Source organism: Alosa sapidissima, chromosome 24 (assembly GCF_018492685.1).
Source record: "Alosa sapidissima isolate fAloSap1 chromosome 24, fAloSap1.pri, whole genome shotgun sequence".
Lineage (NCBI taxonomy): Eukaryota > Metazoa > Chordata > Actinopteri > Clupeiformes > Clupeidae > Alosa > Alosa sapidissima.
In genome coordinates, this window is record NC_055980.1 from 26,303,288 (window position 1) to 26,313,287 (window position 10,000).

At 47.5% G+C, this 10,000-nt stretch overlaps 2 protein-coding genes across 2 annotated transcripts in view; one reads left to right on the plus strand and one right to left on the minus strand.

The window, feature by feature from the left end:
* Positions 1–10,000, minus strand: part of LOC121700216 — a 1,725,899-nt gene that overhangs the window by 406,589 nt on the left and 1,309,310 nt on the right.
* LOC121700221 overlaps positions 1–10,000 on the plus strand; it is a 73,407-nt gene that overhangs the window by 25,766 nt on the left and 37,641 nt on the right. The window lies entirely within an intron of this gene.

Consider the following 10,000-nt stretch of genomic DNA (forward strand, 5'->3'; position numbering starts at 1 on the left):
AGCCACACTGCCTAGTGTGTGCAGTTTAGAGGCACTCAGGCTATGCTGCATCATGTGTGCAGTTTAGAGGCACTCAGGCTATGCTGGCTCATGTGTGCAGTTTAGAGGCACTCAGGCTATGCTGGCTCATGTGTGCAGTTTAGAGGCACGCAGGCTATGCTGTGTTCTGCTGTAGTGGTTTCATTAGTTCCCATGTGCTCATCTCCTCAAGACGCCCAGGGAGGGGAGGACAGGCTCCCTCAGCTCACTTACTAGAGGGCAGGACAGACTGACCTCCTCCTGCAGAGAGGAGAGGAGACTAGGAGCACACTGCTCACCTCCTGCAGAGAGGAGAGGAGACTAGGAGCACACTGCTCACCTCCTGCAGAGAGGAGGTGCGGGGCTTATAAGTAGGAAGCTGGTCGCCTTCTGACAAGGGCACACTGCCCCACTGCACTGTGTGTGTGTAGAGTGTGTGTGTGTGTGTGTGTGTGTGTGTGCCCTCTCAGATGAAGGGAATAGCAGACTTCCTGTCTTAAACATCATGACGGTGTGCTCCGGTGTTTCCAGTGTCGGAATGTGTGTGTGAGTGTGTGAGTGTGTGTGTGTGTGAATGTGTGTGTGTGTGTTTGTGTGTGTGTGTGTGTGTGTCTGTGTGTGTGTGTGTTTGTCGGGACATACGGCCATGCCAGAGCGATGACACCGTCGCTATAAATACAAATACACAAACACATGCACACACACATACTCACACTCGCATTCACACACACACATGCACACACACACACACACACACACACACACACACATTATTTGTATTGGACTTAAAAGCCCAATTTACCTGCCACAGAGGATATGGAATTATACAAATGACTTCCACCAGCGTGTGTGTGTGTGTGTGTGTGAGAGAGAGGGGGGGATGTATGTGTGTGTGTGTGTGTGTGTGTCTGTATGTATGTATGTATGTATATGTTTGTGTATGTGTGTGTGTGTGTGTGTGTGTGTGTGTGTGTGTGTGTGTGTGTGTGCATGTGTGTGTGTGTGTGTGTGTGTGTGTGTGTGTATGTGTGTGTGTGTGTGTTAACATGTAAAATGTTTTTGTTTGTGTGTGTGTGTGTGCATGTGTAGAGTGTGTGTGTGCATGTGTGGAGTGTGTGTAGAGTGTGTGTGATGCAGAGGTCAAAGGGTGGGCTAGAGGGAGACAGAGCAGGATGGCTTAGGGGCTGGAGGGCATTACAGAGGTCAGAACAGACACATGAGGTTAATAGATCATAATGATCCTGTGTGTGTGTGTGTGTGTGTATGTGTGCATGTGTGGAGTGTGTGTGTGTAGAATGTGTATGTGTGTGTGTGTGTGTGTGTGTGTGTGTGTGTGTGTGTAGAATGTGTATGTGTGTGTGTGTGTGTGTGTGTGTCTACATAGACATACACAGGGTGTGTGTGAAGCGTCTAGTGCAGTAGTGTGGAGGTGCTTGTAGTTAGTGCATGCTGCATGCTGCTTTCTGCTTGCAACTTTCTGCTTTTAGCTACCGCCGCTGGCTAGCCCCCTCACAGGGGCTGAAAAGAGGAGCCGAGTGTGTAAGTCTCCTCTGCCAGTACACAGCCTCTCCACCACCAAGACTTTTGCAGTGCCTCCTCGCGGCCACACATGGTAACTGGGTACCTCGCAGTCCCAGGCTAAACTGCAGGGCATCTCGGAGCAGCAGTGGGCCCCAGATATGTGGTGTGCAGGCCCACCATACAGTGGACACGCCCTGACGCCCGTCAACCACTGCCCCAGCTATGGGTAAATAGCCCCACTGCCTTGTGGGCAGCCTCTTGAGCCAAGGCTAAGGGAGCACACCCCAACAGAAAAGCAATGCGCTAGCGGTGCGCAACAGATGGGCCTAAACAGAACTAGGTCCCGGCAGCCTCCTGCAGCCAGGATGAGGAGCTGGTCATCCTGGGCTCACCCATGCCACCAGACCTACCTCATCATGGCGAAGATAGTGTTACTGGGGAGAGCGCACCCCCTATAGCACTTTAAAAAATTCCTTGCGCAGGTATTCCACCTCTGACCACGGTGAACATTACCTGGATCTACACCTGGTTGAAGTCTGGCGGCGTTGGGGTGTCTGACGACGGGGGCAGGTTTGAATAGACTGGGAGCTCCTAGTCAGAGCCCTGCACGTCAGCGGCACAGGGTATTGGTCGCTAACAGCTGGGGCTGAGTGGCAGCTGTTCTCGGCAGACCCTTGTGCGACTGAGCAGCCCTATTCAGAGACCGCACTGCTCACCTCAAGCTGAGGAAGGGCCTAGAAAAGGTGGCCTAAAAAATGCCCACTCAACTGACGCCTGGACAGGATGCCGCGCCTGTCGGACTCTCCTGGACTCCTACGGCAGGTCTGAAAGACCCCATAGAAGGACAGCCCTGGTTGCAGCCGAGCTGAGCCTATATGATATTGACATTGCTGCTCTGAGTGAAACCAGATTCCTTGATGAAGGGTCTCTAACAGAGGAGGGCATGGGCTACACCTTCTACTGGAAAGGCTATCCCCCAGGTGGACAACATCTGCATGGTGTGGGACTAGCTATTAAAAACACACTACTGCCAAGGCTCACTGAAACACCTGTCGGCATCAGTGAAAGACTGATGACCCTTCGTATCCCCCTGGTGAAGAACCGCTATGCCACACTGCTAAGTGTGTATGCTCCAACTCTACCATCTAACAGTGAGTCTAAAGACTCTTTTTACCAGACACTGGATAAGGCTCTCCACCAGATCCCCAAAAAACAACAAGATCCTCCTGCTTGGGGACTTCAATGCTCGTGTTGGAAAGAATAGTGGAATATGGAAAGGAGTGCTTGGCAGGCATGGGGTTGGTCAGGCCAGCTCAAATGGCATGAGGTTACTTACCCTCTGCTCTGAGCACAACCTGACTATAACCAACACCATCTTCCAGCAAAAGACCAAATACAAAACATCATGGATGCACCCACGTTCCAAACATTGGCACCTGATTGATTATGTCATTGTGAGACGTAGTGACATCAGAGACATGCTCATAACCCGGGCCATGAGAGGTGCAGAATGCTGGACAGATCACCGCATGATCATGACCAAGGTCCTCATGAAAGTGCGCCCCCCCCCATGCGAAAACGTGGACCCAGTAGGAGGCGTCTAGACTGTGTCCGTCTGCTACTACAAGGAATGAGTTCCGTCGCTCCCTGGCTGAGAAACTAGGGGAGCTAGAACTCCTCCTGAGGGGTGGAAATGCCACAGAACAGCAGTGGACCTCTATTACAGCAGCCCTTCATGAAGCAGCAGCCCAAACAATTGGCTATAAGAGCAAGAACCATCAAGACTGGTTTGATAACAACTCAGTGGCCATTCAAAACCTATTAAGCAACATGCACAAAGCACATCAGGAAACCCTAAAAAACCTTTTATCCAGCACCGCCAGACAGCAATGGCAAAAAGCTTGTCGAGAAGTGCAGAGAACTTTGAGGACCTTACAGAACAAATGGTGGCTGGAGAAGGCTCATGAAATCCAGACATTCGCTGACAGAAATGGCATGCACAACTTTTACAATGCAGTCAAATCCATCTACGGCCCACAAATCCATAAGTCACTGCATCACTCCCCCGAAAACAGCAGATGGGCTCAAAATCCTGAAAGACCAGAACATCTTGGAGAGGTGGGCTGAACATTTTAACACCTTACTAAATCAGGACTCTGATGCAGACTATACCATCCTGGATGAACTGCCTGGATTTCCCCTTATTGACAACCTCAGCCAACCTCCAACCTTCCTGGAGGTTCTGTCAGCTATCCACTCCCTGAAGCACAACAAGTCTCCTGGCTCTGACAATATTCCTGCAGAACTGCTAAAGCAGGGAGGGTATCTCTGCACAAGAACACTACACCGTTACATCACCAAGGTTTGGGATGATGAAAACATCCCACAGCAATGGAGAGATGCCAATAGTGTTACCATATATAAAAGCAAAGGGGATAGGGCCATTTGTGGAAACCATAGGTCCATATCACTTCTTGCTGTGGCAGGCAAGGTCCTGGCCAAGGTGATGCTACAGAGGCTGATCAATGACATCACAGAGTCTATGCTACCGGAGTCACAGTGCGGATTTAGGAAGAACAGGAGCACAGTCAACATGGTCTTCACAATCCGGCAACTCCAAGAAAAGTGCAGGGAACAACATAAAGACCTGTTTATGGCGTTTGTGGACCTCTCCAAAGCCTTTGACACTGTGCAGAGAGATCTCTTGTGGGAAGTCCTCCACCGGATTGGATGCCCCACTAAGTTTGTCAATATTCTTCGTCAGTTCCATGAGGGAATCACTGCTAGGGTGACAATTGGAGGTCAGCAGTCAAGTCCTTTTCCCTGTGCGCACAGGGGTAAGGCAGGGGTGTGTACTGGCACCAGTGCTTTTTAACATCTTCCTCATATGCGTCACCCAGCTGCTCCACAAGGATATTGAAGACAATAGTGGGGTGACAGTAGCGTACACGCTGGATGGTAACCTCTTCAATATCAGGAGGCTGCAGGCAACCACCCAACTGCACAGAGTGAGGATACTTGAGCTGCAGTATGCAGATGACTGCGCTCTCATATCTCACTCTCCACAAGGCCTCCAGTCTGTCCTAGATGCAGCAGTGAGGGCATACAGCAGGATGGGTTTGACCATCAACACCGCTAAAACAGAGGTAATCTGCCAATGGAGTGCCAACATCCCACCCACACCACCCATCTTCACTATTGCAGATGAGAAACTGTCAGTCGTTCCATCATTCAAGTACCTGGGGAGCATTATCTCTGAAGACAATAGTATTGACAATGAGGTCCAGAATAGAATCAAACAAGCATCAGCTGCCTTTGGGAGACTCCGGCGGCGTTTTTTTCAGAACAAGAACCTTCATCCCAACACAAAAATCTGCGTCTACCAAGCGGTCTGCATCACCACCCTCCTCTACAGCTGTGAAGCCTGGGTTACTAACACCCTCTACAGCTGTGAAGCCTGGGTTACTAACACCCTCTACAGCTGTGAAGCCTGGGTTACTTACACCCTCTACAGCTGTGAAGCCTGGGTTACTAACACCCTCTACAGCTGTGAAGCCTGGGTTACTAACACCCTCTACAGCTGTGAAGCCTGGGTTACTAACACCCTCTACAGCTGTGAAGCCTGGGTTACTTACAGCCGCCACATCAAGTCTCTGGAGCACTTCCATATTTGCTGTCTTCAGCGCATCCTGGTGCCTCACACTGAGATCCTCAACAGAACAGGCTGTAAGAGTATTGAGGCCAACATCACCCAGCACCAACTGCGTTGGTTGGGGCATGTGATAAGGATGCCCTACAATCGTCTGCCCCGCAGAGTGCTATATGGCCAGCTACACCAAGGTCAGTGTTCTGCTGGAGGCCAGAAGAAACGCTTGAAAGACCAATTGAAGACAGCGCTTAAGAGGTGCAAAATCAAACCTGGGGACCTGGAGAGCATGGCTGCTGACCGCAACATCTGGCGGCAGTTATGTCTAGACTGGACCCAAACACTAGAGGAGGAAAGGACAGTCAAGAGACAACAGAGAAGGCTCAGGAGAAACACACCCATGACTGCCAGCAACACCAATACAATGTTTACATGCCCCACATGCAATAGAGCCTGTGGATCCAGGATAGGACTATTCAGCCATCAGAAAACTCTAAAAGACAAAAGTGGACGTCATCATCGGATTCGATGGACAACAACAAGCAAGCAAGTGTGTGTGTGTGTGTGTGTGTGTGTGTGTGTGTGCAGAGTGTGTGTGTATGTGTGTGTGTGTGTGTGTGTGTGTGTGTGTGTGTGTGTGTGTGTGTGTGTGTGTATGTGTGTGTGATGGCCGGCTCCGTAGCCGCACATGTAGACTGTCGAACTTGGCGGCAAGTTCAAACAGTTTTCACGCACACCCGACATTGCAATGGTTAAAATATACTTTTCTTTAAGTTCATACAATTAATACACAACACATTTATTTTCATACAACAGTTCTAAGTTTATTTAACGTCGCACATTTTACACATCAGTTACAGTTCTGAGTGCACACTGTTTGTCGTTTCGTTACTTACATGTATTTAGTTCCGTGTTTATTTAATTTACCGGCGCGAGTGCAGTGTACTTCCTCTGGCTGGCGTGGGGTGGCTTCTTCCTTCCAGGTAAAGGAATTTGTGGCGATTGGATGCCAGAATAAGAGTCCTCTGAAAGGCACCACCATTGCAGATGTCATGGGGGGGAAGGAGATGATTTTGTTACTAATGATTAACTTTGACTTATTAATTGATATTGGTTATGATTGTTCTTATGTAATAAATAATATTTATGGTGGTTGTCTTGGTGTGTGTCTTCTTGTAAATGTTGTTAGTCCTAGTCTTCCCTTGTGTGTGGTTTGATCAGCCAGTATATATGTTTCCCCAGTGTGCCATTGTGGGAGGTCAGTTCTTTATGTTCAGTTCTGTCTGAGTCAGCATTATCTCTTGGTTTGATTTGAGATTAGTGCTGTTTTGTAGCTTTAGGCCTAGAACTATCTCTTTCGAATTAATTAAATATGTTGTTATGATTTCTAGTTCTGATTTCTGATCCCATTATATGTTTTGTTAGAATAAACATTTATTTTGAAACTTTATCCCTGCATCCCCATTGCCTTGCTGCCTGGTCCCTCACAGTAGGTGTGTGTGTGTGTGTGTGTGCGTGCGTGCGTGCGTGTGTGTGTGCGCATATATCCCAGCAGCCAGTAGCAGGTAGCCAGCAGCCAGACCAATGGATACCTTGTCTTAGCTGAATTATTGAAGCTAAGCAGGTGTGGGCCTGGTTAGTACTTGGATGGGAGACCTCCTTGGAAAACTAGGTTGCTGCTGGAAGTGGTGTTGGTGGGTGGCCAGTAGGTGGCACTCTTCCCTCTGGCCAAAATAGATCGATCCCAATGCCCCAGTGCCGTGACGGGGACACTGCACTGTAGGAGATGCCGTCCTTCGGATGAGACATTAAACCGAGGTCCTGACTCACTGTGGTCATTAAAGATCCCATGGCACTTATCGCAAAGAGTAGGGTGTTCCCCGGTGTCCTGGCTGAATTCCCAACCTGGCTCATTCAATCTGGCCCCCTAATAATCCTCCACTGTAATTGGCTCATTCACTCCTTCACTCTCTACCTCAAGCTGGTGTGTGGTGAGCGTTCTGGCGCATAATGGCTGCTGTGCATCACCCAGGTGGGTGCTACACATTGGTGGTGGTTACTAGTGAGGTCCCCCCATCCATGTGATGCGCTTTGAGTACCGAGAAAAGTGCTATATAAATGTAATGTGTTGTATATGTGAGTGTGTATGTGTATGTGTTTGTGTCTGCAAGTTTGTGTGTGCGTGTGTGATGCCTCCCCCCTAGTATGACCTAGCTGTCCTATTTCAACCTTTACTGTCACACACTGATGGGAAAATATAAACACACACTCTGACTCATGTCCTCACAACGTGATATATTTATATCACAAACTATATCTCAGCATTTGAATCAGTTATATCTGCATCTCTTTGGATGTTTTTATTTGTTTGGTATTTTGTTATAGGATTCTCGATGGGAAAGAACACCATTAAAAGCCGAAGGCAGGCAGGCAATCTCACAGGACGGAAAATGAGGGCACGGTCCTTCGACCTCCGATCAGACTCTTAAAAAGAACTCAAATATTTTAGCAAGTGTGGTCCTCTGTCCAGCTGCGAAGAATGCACTCTCTGTTCACATGGACAGAGCCGCAGCACTGGAGAGAAAGGCATGGACTGAGAGAGGGAGGGAGAGAGAGAGAGAGAGAGAGAGAAAGAGGTAGGGAGAGAGAGCAAGCAAGGAATAGAGAGAGAGGAAGAGAGAGAGGGAGGGAGGGAGGGAGAGAGAGAGCAAGCAAGGAATAGAGAGAGAGGGAGAGAGAGAAAGAGAGAGGGAGGGAGAGAGAGAGAGCAAGCAAGGAACAGAGAGAGAGAAAGACAGAGAAAGAGACAGAGAGAGATAGAGCAATCAAAAAATAAAGAGAAAGAAGGAGAGAGAGAGAAAGAGAGAGTGTTTTGGAGTATAAAAGAGCTGCACATTTCTGTGTAGATATTTGCCCTTTTGGCGGGCCATGATAAGCTCACTCTTAATGCGTGCACTGAAAGACGCTTTAACAGGCCCTGTTCTGTGCCTTCCATTGTGCTGAAGCTGTGTCTGGGTGCATGTGTGTGTGCACATGATTCATGTGTGTGTGTGTGTGTGTGTGTGTATGTGTGTGGTGTTTGGTTGTTTGAGTGTTTATATGCATGTTTTATGTTACTGTGGGCCAGATGTACTAACGCTTTTGCGCCCATGCGTATTTGTTTCGCAATGTGCGTGTAAAATCATAGATATTTACAAACAGGCCGCAATGATGTAAAAGCGCAAACTGCCTGTCGCGGGAGCTGAAAATGGCAGATTGCGTTTCATGTCATGCATATGCATTCATGGGAGGATCCAGGGGAAAGTGGGAGTTTAGCATAAAAAGATGGGAGGGGAAGAGTAAAGAGCGCCTAATAATGTATTCCGCGGTATGTACACAGACTGCTCCTGAAAGCGCACGTCTATTCTGCGCCTAAATACTTCTGCCTTGTAAAAGCAGGTGTTAATCCAAATTGAAGTTCAATGCGTCAATAAGAGAACCTTTCAAAGGCCTTTCGAATGTCTTACTTTCACTTTCACGTCATTCACTTAAACTTTCCTACTTGCTAGATTTGACCAATCTTCCATAGCCTACTTGCACAAGTAGTTTGAGTAGAACTACTGATCTTCATTATCTCCCTGCTTGTTGACATCTTATAATGTATGGTATTATTTCATGATCGCTAAACGTTTGATTCTTTTTAATGTTGTCCTCAGTTGTCAACTGCGCTTGTAGGCTCTGCCATTCAGTTGTGGACGTTTGTAAATTGCGTTTATGGGCGGAGAAAGGCAGAGAAAGGCGCAGTTTACACTAAGGATTGAACGATTGATAAATACAACGGAAACTTGGGTCTGACAGCGTTCGCAATCTGCAGTTTGTCCATGACGCTGATAACATTACGTTCGCAAATGTACGTACATCTGGCCCTGTGTGTGTCTGCGTGTGTGTGTGTGTGTGTGTGTGTGTGTGTGTGTGTGTGTGTGTGAGTGAACACAGCACCCTCCACATTTATTGTCATCCTAGTAAAGATGAAGCAAACGATGAGGAAAAATCTCAGAAATTAAGTTTTTTTTTATATTAAGAAAATCATTTCTAAACATAAACACACATGCCACCCATGTACTTCATTACTTGTAAAGCCACCTTTGCCAATAAAGTGTCTAATTCTTCTCCTATAATACATCTCCTAAAACTCACCCCACTGGTTTGGTATAGAGGTCGGAGGTCAGATCGGGGGACTGAGGTAACCATGGTAGTGACTGGCTTGGGTTAAGTAAGCCATTTTTTGTATTGATCTTGATGTTTTAGATCATCCAAATGATCCAATCATGACCCACTTTTACTGCCTTCCAGATTTGATTGGACATGCTCAGGTATTTCATGGATGCCATGGATACCTTAGATTAAAAACAGCCCCAGAGCATCACAGAACCTTCACCATGGTTACACGTAGATACGGGGTTCTTTTCAGTGGAGTCATTCTTCTATGAATGCCAAACCAGAAACGGTTGATAAAGCCGTGTTCTAAAGGATCTTTGGCCAAACTCAGCTTGAATGCTTATTTGCAAAAAGCTAAACATTCTATTCATTAGAACATAGAGCATGCAGGCAAAGTTCTACTAGCAACCCCAGCCATGTGTAGTTAAATATGACAAGACAAGGCTTTTCCTAGCATGCTTTTGAAATAATCTGTTAACATCTCTGTCTCTTTTGATATTTTGCTGGACTCCAGAATTTAAGGTTAAGGGTGTGGTGGAACAGTAGTGACATCACTTCCTACCGATCAGTCAGCCTGGGAATCGATTCCCGTTGTTGTGGATAAGTGTCTGCAAAATC